This window comes from Pseudopipra pipra, chromosome 6 (assembly GCF_036250125.1).
Source record: "Pseudopipra pipra isolate bDixPip1 chromosome 6, bDixPip1.hap1, whole genome shotgun sequence".
Classification (NCBI taxonomy): Eukaryota; Metazoa; Chordata; class Aves; order Passeriformes; family Pipridae; genus Pseudopipra; species Pseudopipra pipra.
The window spans coordinates 36,361,874-36,376,127 of record NC_087554.1 but is presented as its reverse complement, the minus strand read 5'-3'; the positions used below and the strand labels follow the sequence as shown (position 1 = coordinate 36,376,127).

At 37.5% G+C, this 14,254-nt stretch overlaps 1 long non-coding RNA gene across 1 annotated transcript; it reads left to right on the top strand.

Moving 5' to 3' along the window:
• Window positions 1-2,623: 2,623 nt before the first annotated feature.
• On the top strand, window positions 2,624-11,916 carry LOC135415958 (uncharacterized). The gene is made up of 2 exons (XR_010431365.1): window positions 2,624-8,020; window positions 8,512-11,916. It is a non-coding gene; the product is annotated as an uncharacterized LOC135415958 (long non-coding RNA).
• Window positions 11,917-14,254: the final 2,338 nt, after the last annotated feature.

Genomic DNA, 14,254 nt, shown 5'->3' with positions numbered 1-14,254 from the left:
TGAGCAAATGATTGCTTTTTTCAGACTCTTTGGGCTAGATGTTGATTTCAATTTCAGCCCTGTGTAGAAGATCTTATTTGAAAGAAACATACTCCATATTCTATTACTTTCCTGAATGGTGGAGGAATTAGTGTACTGGTTACTAATTCTATAATACCTGGAGTATGCCTGGTAAAACTCAAACATGAGACAATATGTTCACTATGTCTTACTCTTCTTTTGAAAGCCCATTATGAGTAATTAAAAATCTAAAACCAGAAGAACCACCAACACAAAACCCACAAAAGCAAGCCATAAATAGGCACAATACAAAGGTTTCTTTAGAAATGCCCTCCCTCACTGCCAGTGAATGCTTTCTTCTGTCACACAGCTTCTTTTGGTCTTTCTTTCTCTTTCAGTGATTGTCACACATAGAAATATAAGCATAAACCCCCGGAAATAAAAATGATAGGAAGGAGAATGGCTTTGGTTACTTTTTTTAATTGTACAGCTAGAACAGTTGTAGGGTGATGCTTAAATTTATTTCCAGAATCAACAAAGTTACAATGCATGTTACAGAATTCTCTGCAGTCTGTCCAGAATCAAGGGAGAAAAGGATTCTATGAGTAGAGTGGTTTCCAAACTTTTTAGGTTCCAGAGGTTCAAATACAAGTCTTGCAGAATGACAGTCACTCTCTGAACATTATACAAGGAAACACACAGGAAAAATTTGCTAAAATAAACATGTCTCTTGACTAGTTTTAAATTTTCTTTTGGCGTCAAGGACTTACTGTGCTAATCAGTACTAATCGTACCTCGTGGTAGCAAAGGAGATGACAGTCATAAGATCAAATCTGAGGGAAGATAGAAAGAATCTTCTGACTAATCACAAAGAAAAAATAATCTTAGAAACCAAAAATTTTAACTTGGGTATGAAAGCCTTTTTCAAACACTTAGTATATTTTTATAATTGGATGCAGTGAAAAAATTAATATTTTATGAATTTTTTTACAATAATATGATCTTTTCTCTCAAAAATTTTTAGAAGTTTGTTAAGTCTTTCCTTATGCATGTATTTTCAGAAATGTTAACTTATTACTCTGTATCTTTCCATGAGTCTATCTGAGGTGGAAAGGAAGACATTATCTTTCAACAGCTTCTGCCTGAATAGTTTATAGACATTAAAGACTTTGACTCATATATAGAATGAATTAATTTGAGACAGATGAGACAGTTTCCATTCCTGCAGTCTGCCTTTCTATCTCCTGCCAGGCATATTAATGTAAAGTATATTAAAGTTAGTGGTTTATGTTAGCATAGCAGTCTGTAAACTATGATGGTTCAGCAGCAGCCATGCCTTTCACAGATTGCTCAGACAGCCCTGCTGTGGGAGTGTAAATTTATGGCAAAGAAGTGGGATAGAGAAATGGGGATGGTAACCGCTGTAGCTAGACAAATTTAATCCAATTCTATAAATGACTCAGCATATGCAGCAAGAACAGAACTCTTCCTAGACTTCATTGTAACTGACATCTTCAGTTCAGCAAACACAAATGATACCTGGTTTAGTTCTTTTCCTGTACATAACAGGAATAGTTTTATTCAGCATTATTACAGTGCATACTTTAGTTTATGTTCTTGAACCTCAGGGCATACAAGTTTAGCTATGAGTGTTAATGTTCTCATGTAATTTTTTTCTTTAATCTTTGCTAACACTTGAATTTCATTTCATCTCACTTCCAGAGATAAAATTTTAGATAGCAAAACTTCATAGACTGTTAATACAAACTTGTGAAAAAAATTAAAGAAGAATAATAGGTAACTAGCAAAACAATAAAAAGAAGTCAGTTTCCAGAGCACTGAGGAATCCAAATATAGAAATACCTGGGTGCTATATTAAGGAGTGCCCCATCCTGAGAACAAAGTTGAAATGCTGCTTCCAGCTTAACTACAAGAATATAGAATTTGTTTATTCTGATTTCTCAGAAAAACTTTGAAAAAGTAAAAAACAAAAGGCATTTGGATATTCATATGTATACAGAAAAAAGATTAAGCAATATAATTTTGGAACCCTTGAAAATAATGAATCGTGACTGAAATATACTTGCCAAAACTATTTTTGAGCAACAAAACAGCACAGGCATCTGTAAATATTAAAATATTTTCAGAAAATTCATATTAAAAAATATGAACCTTTTGTTATCTTGTCAAATCTAAAGTAAAGCAACTGTGATAAAAACCGTATCTATGTCCTAATGGTGACACACGATTCTTTGACAGTATTAGCAAATATAGGCACACAAATAAACTGTGTACTGTATCTGTTGCCCCACCATAAGACATTTTAATGTACACATTGTAATATTCATATGGAATGGTAAATTAATTATAGCATTATTATTATTATTGGAAGAAATTCTAGGCTTACATAAGGAATGATGATAGATTTTGTGTCTTTTTAGATATGTTTGACAAACTTTATGATTTCTGCCTACAACTGCAAGGAAAATACGAGATATTTTTTCTTCTTTGAAAATCAAAATTAGCCACATTGTTATTTATAATCTTATTTAATTTGTTTTATTCAAACAACTGTCTGCATAAAGACAAGTAACTTAAAAATATCTGATTTATCTTCTTTAAGAGGTGAAAACAAATCTAATGCTTGATGTTTAACATCAAAATCCAGCATTTTTATATGGCTGTCCATTTCCAGGGGAGACAAAAGCTCTAGAGACAATACCTACTAATTAAATACATATCTAGGTAAAAGAGATATTATTAGACCACCATTATGCAAACCAAAGAGATATTTTGTTAAATATCCTCATAGGATAATCATGACTGTATAGATTTTTACTTTGTTGAATGTCTTTATTTCAAAACTACACATAAAAATGTTTGGGGCCAACTGTTCTTGCAGAGCAGACAGTCTGGGGACATGGAAACCCTCTTCAAGGCATAGTCTAGTAATTTGCATTCCTACTCCCTCATAGTTAAGATTAGATCCACTCTGAATACTTCCTTTCAAACTTTCATGGCAATATGGAAGCACCATATGGGTTTTACAGAGGAAAAAAACTAATCATATATCCTGCTGAAAAGATTCACCAGGTCTGCTGGAGGGATTTCCTGACTCAGCCAGCCAGCCTGCAACTGCACATCTCCACCCACACAACACAACTTTTCCCTCAGATCCGCCTGATGACCTGTACGTATGGATATACTTTGACTTACTTCAGTCTAAAATTGCAAAGTTAGTGTAATGAGCAGGGTTTTGCTAACACTATTCATTTTGACAGAACAAAATAAGTGAGCATCTGCAAAACAGTTTAGTACGTAGATTGGGGGCGATGCAAACCTCCCAGTGGACATCATCGCAAGTAGCTGTCATGAAGAAATCTTTCACTGACACAGCTGCAGTGGAAAGAGAGCATATGATCAAGCCCTGGGTTTAAGAAAAAAATGCCAAACCAAGAAAAACCAGCATTGCCTTATTCTTTATGGAAAGAAGCAACCTTCATTCAGCGTTAGATAAAGATATGATGCAAAAATGAAGTTTGCAAACATAAGTTGGGAGTCTAGGATTTCACTTTGGTAACAGCAGATTATTAAGTTTTTAAAGCCAGAAGACATCATGTCATCCAGTCTGCTGTCCTATAGAAATATATCTTGACTTGAGAGTCATTAACTAAGGGAAACAATTCTGCAAAATTCATATTAGGGAAGCTGGCTTGCACAATGTTGAAAATGGTCTCTTGGTTTTCTGAGGTGTCTGGGACAAAGGCAAGTGGAAAAACTTACTATTTAAATTATTTTTTCTTTTCAGTAAAGATTGACTATAGCAAGGTTAAATGTATTCTGAATTTTCACAGTTCTTCAAAAGTCTCCTTTTGTAGAAAGTCCAAAATGTGCAAACATTTGCACTATTCTTATATAAAAGAGAGTTTCCAACTGCTCTGATGATGTTCCATCATCAAAACACAGAGGTTAATGCTGAATATTAACCTCTTTAATTGTGTACATTTTAGCTCTTATACCACATAGAATACTATATGTGAAGTATCCTGCTGTTCAAAGACCTCCATAATACTGTGCACAATAAGGAGGGTTAATGATTCACAATTTTTTGGCAAATGCAGACTGAAACAGACCTTTAATCCAGTGTTCATGCAGGTTTTGTTGTGTGAAAGATAATGTTGTGGGAATTGGGTCTGAGTAAAAGAATTAACATTGCTTAGCCTTTTAGGAAGTGCCAGGAAAGTGTTTGAGACAATGGCAAAACTAGGAAGAGTGTCGCTTTTTGTGCAGAGCACACTATCCTCATATGACAAACTCTCCTGCTGTTGGTCCCTATATCTCATTGTGTATTTAATATTTGGGTTCGAATAACTACCTTACAGTTGTTCCACTTCATTTGATCATAGCATGACTGATCAAAGCAGCACAGAAAATAAGCAGCGAGTCATCAATTTCAAGCTTTTCAAAAAGGCTGATTTTTTTCCCTTGGGTTTGGATATAAACCTGACTTTAGCAAAACAAATTTAACACATGGAAAAGTGGAGTAGACTAGCCACTGTTTTCAGTTCCTGAAATCAGTATAGAGGCCTAGACATATGCAAGCTGTTCTGTCTGAAGCATATGGCCTGGTGTGCCGCTTTTACAGATCCAGCATATTTTATATTTTTTCACAACATGACATATGGGTTGTGTATCAATTTTATTTTAGTGGTTCTAAGGAAATCTCTGCCTCTGCTGTCACCCACAACTGGGGAATGGAAGACAGGGTGAGCCAGATGAATTGGAAACTCCTATGGCTTTTTGAAAAAACAAGGCTATTGTGCCACCAAGCAATGAACAGACACTGTCCTGCAATTGTGAATGTAACAGAGGGATAAATGTTGCCTCCCGCACAGTGTCTGATGCTGCAAGTACCCTTTATCCTTGATGTTGAGCAATGCCCAACAGCTGAACTGAAAGGATCTTCAAGTGCTTCAAAAGGAGAATTTTGTACTGTGAACACAAATAATCTGAGTATGAGCTAAATAAATATTGTCAGATACTGCTGTGATGTCAGATATCTAAGCCAGTCTGTGTTCTCATGGGTTTTCACCGTGTTCCCAGGATCTTTATGGCCCATATACTATGTATATGAATAAAAAGGAATAAAATTAACTAACTCATAATGAAACCACATATGAAAATATGTATTAGATTATCTTTGACATTGCCAGAATATTATATAAAATGTTACAGATACCTAGCTTTGCTGTGGCCTAAGCAGTACCTGCAGAGTGAATCTAAGTTCCCCTTCTCTGAAACCGATATTCAACTAAACAAAAACAATTTGAGGTCATCAGAGTCAGGTAAGACATCTCAAAGGAATGCATGTAAGGCAGTTTGGAAGATTTGCATATGGTTCACTTAGGAGGTAGAAATCCCTTTTGAAGTTGAGCAGAATGATAAAGTTTTGGTATGAAAGTGTCATTTAGTCTATTTAAAATCAGCCATATAGAATTCACCTTTCACCATCAGATGGCTCAACAAAGTTAGTGGAAAATCTCTGCTTCTGCCTGAAAAGCTTAATTTTCAATATGGTAAAAGGAGGCTCATTTAAAAGCGTAATGATTCAATTGTTTGTAACTTTTTTAGCCCCAATGAAGGTCAGTAGTACTTATTTCAAGGTCTAAGTGAGGGCCATTTTATAACCTGATTGTACAGTTTTGCTTCTGTACCTCAGTATTAACCTCTGTGGTGAAGAATCACAATTTTAATAGCAATGGATTAATTTCCATGTTACACTGCTTGTTGAATATGACACTTTGTGCATTCCTATAGTGTGAGAACTATAAAGTGACGTTAAGAGGTTTTGTCACATTGAGAAGTTACAAGATAGTGTTTTTAATGAGGGAGAAAATCTGTGAGTGCTTTCTTTAATTTATTACTACATAATGAACCTTCATTCAGCTTATATTACTGATGAATGTGTGCTTAAAAGAAAAAAAAAGCAGATAGAAGTACGTATGGGGTTTTTTATATATCATACTTTCTCTGGGATCTACATTCTGATCTCCTGCTTTATGCTACTTCTGATAAGTTACACAATGGAAAACAATAAGAAATTAATTGCCTAAAGCTTATATGTCATGGTATTGTGTGGAAAAGTGTGCTTTTCCCCCTTTTAACCAGTTTACTTCACAGTCAGTACCAGAGTACACCCGAACCATTTTTAGAGGTCTAGACTGGTCAAGGATGGCTACCTCACACAGAGTAAGAACCATTCTTGAAAAATACATCTGCTTCTATACCATCTTCAATTAAATGATATTTACTGCCTGTCTACTGGTCTGTATGGATAAATATACCAAGCAGTATCACTTAAAAGAGGACATTCTTTTAAAGGTTTGACTGGATTTCTTAACACTGTAGAACTGAAGGATTGTGAGGAACAGGGATAAGGAGACATATCCCCTCCCTCTCTTTCAGTGCTCATGTTCAGTCCTACACCACCTGCATGTCACAATTCTGTTGTTCTCATCAACCACCTTGTACTCATAATGCAAGAACATTCTCCCTGAATGTCGTAAAGCCATGTGTTGCCAGAAAGAAGTGAGTTCAGAAATATACTTTTGCGTTATACTAACCTGGAGCATAAAAGACCTCTGAGGAATCCATGTTCTAGTCTGTATGAGAGAGGCATCAAGATGTTGGAGGGGCTTTCTAAAAGCTGGCAAGCATATCAAAGACGGTTCACCTCTGTCCACTTTCTTACTCATGTTTCTGTGAAAAGGTCTCTGTGAAAGGCCTTTTTCAAAGTTAAGCTCTGGGAGAGATTTATCACAGATTTTACACAAAGATTCTTATGTAAACATGTGTTAAATGTTTCAAAGCATGAAAAAATTCTTACTGTGTTGTAGCTTTATATGCAATTTTTATTAACTTGTAACTCACAAGTGTGATCAAGAAACATTTGTACCAGCATTCTAGATAACACAAAGAAGAAGAATGGACTCCTGTGAAATACCTGAGAAAGGTAGGGGAAAAAAAAATGTAATTACATGGCAAGTTAATGAAAGCACCAGTTCTATTACATTAATTTTTAATATAATATCTATCCTTCCTACACTGTTAGAATGTCTCCAGATCTGAAGTTTCATACTATAATAGCTCAACTAAGTATGTCAAGTACTTCTGTTTGAAATTGGCACCTGATTCCTGTATATTCTGAAGCTTAAAGTTTTTTTATTCTTTTTTTGTGTTTCTGCTGTTATATTTCAGCAGTTCAAATATGGAATTAGAGTCAGAACCATGATATAGAATTGGAAACTTTATTTTCAGTGAAAAAATCACAAGATTTGTGGGAAAATTGCATTTCTAGTTTGGACAGTAAATCTCAACAAACTCAAATTTATCCAAAGCTGGCCAGAAAGTCAAAACTTAAAAATTTGTAGATATTTCTAAAAAGAAAGGCTTTATTTCTTGAAATATATGCTACTGAAATTTATTCTGACATTTTTAAAGCTGTGCAATTTTTCATTTTTAAATAGCACTTGAGATTTTCCTCAACAGAATGCAACCAGCAGGGGGAAAAAAAGGGAGAACTTTAGTTTTCAAGTCAAATGAACATTAAGTTGAAGCAAAATGTATCATTTTATCTTATTTTGTTAAATCACTCATATCCTTACCCCAAAATTTCTGTTTTAGTTTCACCTCAACAGATTTTAACTTTTTCCGTTTTTGTTCCAGCCACCATTCTCAAGACAGTTATTGCAGGACGTGATTGCCCAGTTTGTTGTTTTCTGCATGTCTCTCTGGGAAAATCACTTTCCTTACATCAGATAACACCAATACTCTAGTATTTGAAAGCAGAAGCAACACTACATGCTTATTCCACAGTGTTGTTAAGCATGAAACAAGGTTTGTAAATGAGTTTGTGTTTCCTCAGGCTTTTTCATTGAAAGGGAAGAGAGAATTATTTTTCAGTGCATCAGATACTTTGTCTGGAAGATATGTTCACTCATTGGCTTAAGATAAAACACTGGTAGGTACTACTTAGGCTACAGAAGCAGTACAATTGCTGTATGAGTACTGAGTTCAGCCTCTGCCAGACTCAACTTCAGTGATTTTGCTGACTTTTAGTAGTCAAGTTTTATGTCATAGGAAAAGATTGACAAAAATCTGTAACTTGCAAGCCAGGAGGTAGAAAGACAAAAATGAATTGTGAGACAGGTGTTTCCTCTTACAGTAGGGCTAACATTGTAGTTGTTATGAATATGAATAATTTCACATCAATAAATAAGCAGCGAATGTAGATAACATTTATTTTTTGTTGGAGCCATCTGTTACAGCCATTAAATAAAACCAAAAGTGAAGGGGACAAGAAAGCACCAATTTGTTTCTTAGAATCTTTATATGTTATTTTAATTGTATTTAAACCTGATGGATTTACAGTTAGAATAGACATGTGGGTTAATGCTCATGAGTAATATGCATCGTTGACTCTTCCTCTTTTTGTTGGCCTCCAAAATTCAGGAGTTTGTTTCCACAAGTGCTGAAGAACCATGTCTTGTATAACTTGAGTGCTACCACTTGCTTACCTTGCAGAAGCTGAAGTCAAGAAGAATGGTGTTAAAATCTCTAACTGTAGGAAAAAAGGCACGCTCACAGGTATACTACCATTTGTATGTAAGAAAGAGCTGAATAAAGTCCTTTGTATAGAAAACATGAAAGAAATTATGTATTTGCACTTTGAAGAGTAGAAATTAACAAATAAAAAATAGCAATAATGAAAAATTAATAGAATCTTGTGTACAAACCTTTCAGACCTAGTTTTGACCACTAAACTATGTGTAAGGAAGGATGCGCTATTTATTGTACAGAAAATATTGAAACTTTGTGAAATTAAGCCTTATTTAAGACTAGATTGTACCTTTTTTGCTAGGTTGTAGAAATACCTAGCAGAGGATGAACAGAGTGCCCAGCAGTCTGCTGTTGGCACTATCTGGCCTTGATTCCAGGCCCCTCTTTCTCCTGTCCTAGCTGAAAATTTTGTCTTTTGATCAAAGTGCAATGGCATCAACAGGAAAACTGAAAGCGGTTTGCTGGAAAGCTCTTGGCATAGTTGTTAAGTATCTCTATTAGCTATCCTAAATCAGGCAGGATGTAAATTAAAGCCTTGATTGACTGCATAAAGACTGCTTACTGTCTTAGCCATTGCTCCCACTTTTCACCCAAACAAGATTCCAAACCTAAACAATCCCACTATTTCCCTCCTCAGGCAAGTCCAGGAACAAAACATCTGTCTTAGTCTTTCCTTCCTGGTTCTTTGGAAATACCTTGCCTCTTTGTACTACCCATGGTTGGCAGTTTGGGCACTGAGAGCATAGGACAGCTGTTTTCAATTCCTCCCCTTGGCTCCATAAACTACATCTATACTCATAAATCAAACATTCCCAGGACCATTCTTATCACGGAGGCCAGCTGGAATAGAGCATCTCATGTCCACACTATTGCACTCTTTCCCCCTCCAACAAGGGTGACATCATCCAAATTGCCTAACAGGACTAGTCCTTGGCCTGTTGTAACTCCCAACTGTGCTTGGTAATTGTCTGGGAGAGTCATAGTTGACCCAGAGCCAGAACTGCACCAGAGAGTTTTTTACAGATGGTTATGTTCCAAAGGTCCAGCATGTTCCCTGCATGATTCTAGCATAAATGCAGTTATATCATTCTTTGACAGAAATAGATGGGAATTGCAAGGAAAGTCTTTCTTATCCCTGTGTAAGTATGTAAGTATATTCAGCTTTACTAAAGTCTAGGAGAAATAGACTGTAAACACGGTGCTTCCCAAATCCACTTTTTATCAAGCTGTTCAAGAGAGAAATTTCTATTAAAACAAATCTGGCAAAGTGACAAGCAATTGAAAACAAGGTCCTATGTGTGTTTATTCAAATTGGTATACCATTAATAGGTATCCTACAGTTGTAAGTTTGCATGTTAAAAACCATGTTCCTGAAAGGCTTGATTTTTAAGTCTACCAACACAATTTACACTTTCATTTTTGCACCTGCATCTTATACTAGGAATGCATATCTGGATATTTGAGACTGTGATGAGTTCGTTGTTTGTGAAAATTATGTAGTGGAGACCTATAAGTACTAGATTTTAGTGTATTTCTCTTCCTTCAAGATTGCGACTTTCTGTGATTCATTAGTTTCAGCAAGCTGTGCAATTTTGCAGCTTGTGCACAAAAATGGAAAATATTAATTAGCAATATTCTCATTGTTTGTTTAAGAAAAACATTACAAACTGGTTGAAATCTGCTTCCACATTTTCCTGTACTTACTCCAATGTGTAGAGGAAAATTGCTGGTAGTGTTAGAAAGCATTGAAAAGATTAAATATAGATATCTAGCCTTAGGGAGTGTAAATTAGCATGTTTTTAATTGATTGCAATATTCAGGGAAACACTCCTCAAAGAAAATTAATTTTAGAGCAGCATATTTTGACAAGCACATGTGCCAATTTAAAAATCTGTGATCAACTTAAAATAGGTTTTAAAGACAACAAAGGACTGTTTCTAATATTATAGCAATGAACATGGTCTTTTAAGCATGTTTTCTCTGGAACTGATTCACATAGTATATAGAAATTGCCATAACCTTTCAACATTTTTTAATAGAGTTTTTAGGGGCATATTTTAATCTGAGTTACACTGGAGTGAATAGAATAATTCCTTTGAAGATAAGAGTTGCCCCTAATATGTGGCAGTGTAATTGAGAGCAGAATTGAGCATACAAAGCCCTTGTCTGAAAGAAAACGCCAATTGGCTTAAAACTGGGAACACTAAGAGACTGCTTGCTAGGCAGGCTAATCAATGGCACCTCAAACACCGAGTGGAATCTTTAAATGTTCATTAATATTATGTTGCTTTTTCACTCTCTCTCCATTTTGTATTTCAGAACTCTCTTCTCTAATTGACACAGGTGGATTTCCATCCATTTTTGCATGCTTACATTAATCCTGCATACAGCACATAGAGATGGGATGGTACGAAAGAGCCAACTGATTCTTGGTGAAGCTGCTAACTTAGCTTGCTCTTATTTAATAAAAAAGGACAGAAGAATTGCCTAGGATTTATTCAATAACAGATACAGTCATCTCTCATCTTTCATTTCTTAAGGATTAAGGACTTAGAAATACTTAGGTGTAGTGCTGTACTAGAGCATCAGGAACTTTCCTCCAGTCTCTAGTTAGATTTGTATGCTCCTGCAAATGCTCCTTTGCTTGCTGTATAATGCTAAGAAGGGCCTCTTCCATCCCCTTTTTTGGCTTGTATGACTCTCATCTGACCTTCTCTGTGTGGGAGAATGGATGTGCTGTCTCACAGTGCTTGTCTTAATACTTGGCAATGTAAGAAATTCTGTTTGCAGTGAACAAAGTCTGAAAAAAGTCAGAGTCCATGTTACCTCCTAAAGAATGGAAGTCAAAAAAAATTCCAAAAATTGACCTATCCCTCTGTATTAGTCATTAAAAGCTGTGAGATACAAGCATGAACTGTCACAAGGAGAAGCATGGAAGCATCTCTTGTGGTAAAAGGTAGTCTTAATCTAATTTAAGTGGAATTTCATTTTATCTAGCAGTATGATCAAAATGTTCACTCAAATGATGTGAAATGATTCAAATTTCTTCAATATGCCTAAATGTGCTCAATCTGCCTCAGTATGATTCCAAGCAGTGAAAATACTGTGTTTTCTGTTTTCCAGGTTGAAATAAATAGAGTTACACCACAGAAGACACTAAGCTCGTCATGTCTATATTGTAGAACATCTGTATGAAGTGCAAATCAACAAATAAAATGTTTGTTATATGCATGATCTCATAAAGGTCCATTTCCAGTTTTCCTATAGAATAAACAATGAACAGCTACAAGTTGATTTTCAGACTTCTTTTCTGCCTGTTTTTAAGCAGTCAATAAATGCATTTTATCAATTCACTAAAAAAAATAATATTATGTATTTGCTAAGGACTAGCAATGTGCCTGATATCAAGACACGAAAGATATCTTGTGCCTCATGAATATTCAATCTTCACTTGGCAGTGTCTCACACAACATCCTTATCTCTAAATTGGAGAGACATGGACCATCCAGCGAATAAATAATTGGCTGGATAGTTTCTCTCAAAGAGATGCAGTCAACTGCTCCATGTCTGAGTGGAGACCAGCGACCATTGGTGTTTCTCAGGGAACGCTGGTATTGGGACCAGTGCTGTTTAACATCTTCACTGTTGGCAAAATGGACAGTGGTATTGAGCGCACCCTCAGCAAGTTTGCTGATGATACCAAGCTGCGTGGTGCAGTCAACACACTGGAGGGAAGGGATGCCATCCAGAGGGACCCTGACAGACTTGACAAGAGGGCCTGTGTGGTGGGGAAAAAAAAGTGTTTTTCCCCTAGAGTTAAAAAAATGGTAACCCCCGAGGGGGTGGTGTCCGTTAGGGTTGATCCAATCAGCGCCCCCGCAAAATTTAAACATATCACACCAGACCGGAAAAGGAGGGTGATGATGTAGTTGGAGAAGAAGTGGCCATGTCGTGAAGCCACGAGGAGCTGAGGGGCTAGGGAGCTCTGTTGGGGGCCACGGCCCCCCAGCCCTAGCTGGGGGGCTGCAGAAACTCGGAAACAGTGTTAAACTGGACCGAGGTCTGTGAGTGAAAAACTGGGAGTCTTTCTCCACTGTGAGTGGGCAGCAGAAGACAGAAAAGCAGTGGCAAAGGCAGCGCTGAGTGGAAGGCTATGGTTGAAAGCCAAGAAGAGAAGAAGAAGCAGCAAAGGCGGCATGTAGCCAAGCAGGAAGACACAGAGATATCTAATGGAGAGAGAGAGAGAGGACAAGCTCTACAGAGACAGTTTTGGGGTAAGAACTGAATTAAAGCTCCCCAAAACCCCTCTGAGACCTCCTAGAGAGGAGGAGTGGACTTCCAAACTCTCAGGGAGTCCTGAAATGCAGCTGCACCAGAGAGAGGAGCTGAGAAGCTCAGAAATGTCCTGGAAGCTGGACCGAGATGGCCAGACGGAATGCGGAGGATGTGGCCTTGCACCCCCGCTGCTGCCACGCTGGCAGCTTTGAGACAGAGCACAGGAGCTCTGATAGAACACTTGAGGCAAAGACTTCCAACTGAAAGCTGCCCAAGACGTTCTGACTAAGGGAAGCTTGAATCCCCTGAGAAAGGGACCTTCATGGGGGTCTTACACCCCATCATATGACGTGGTGAGGTGAGCTTTTGTCCCGGCTTCACAGTCCATGGGAGAGAGACCTTTGCTTGGAGTCAAAGGGCCGAGAGGGGTGAGAGGAGACGCCCTTGTGCGTAATGGAGAGAGAGATCCAGCTACAACAATCCAGCTACACCTGCTGCATTGAACAGGAGAGACTGCTGCCCTAAAGGTGGAAAGAATCTTTCTTTCTTCCCTTCTGGACTTTTATTGGAGGGAAAAGAGATTTGATCCGATGTAAATACTGGTTTATCATAGGAGAGATAATTAGAATTGTGTATATAATGTATTATAATATTTACTTGTGTAATAATTGCAATATAATTCCCTTCCCCCCATATTGAGTCTTGTATTGTGTCTGGAAAACCCCTCTTGCACTGGGTTGAGTTGTGGAAGGGGAGCTTGGACTCGGGAATTGGATTTTTAGGGGTCTCAAACCACCACAGCCTGTGTGAACATCATGAACAAAAGGACTCTGGAAGGCTCCTGCACCTGGTTTGGGGCAATCCCAAGCACAAATACAGGTTGAGTGGAGAATGGATTGAGAGAAGTTCTCCAGCAAGGACTTTGGGAGTGTCGGCGGATGAGTAATTGACATGTCCCAACAGCAATGTACTCTTGCAGCCCAGAGCTCACCTGTATCCTGGGCTGCACCAATAGCAGCCTGACCAGCAGGTCAAGATAGGTGACTCTCCCCCTCTACTCTGATCTCATGTGACCCCACCTGGAGTACTGTGTCCAGCTCTGGACATGATGTGGAAATGCTGGAGTGAGTCCAGATGAGTGCCACCAAGGTGATCTGAGGGCTGAAGGATCTCTTTTGTGAAGACAGCCTGAGAGATTTGTGGTTGTTCAGCCTGGAGAATAAAAGGCTCCAACTAGACCTTATCACAGCCTTCCAATATCTAAAGGGGCAACAAGAGAGTTGGAGAAAGGGCCTGTAGTGACAGGACAAGGCTGAAACTGGGCAGATTTATATAAGATATTACAAAGAAATTCTTTACG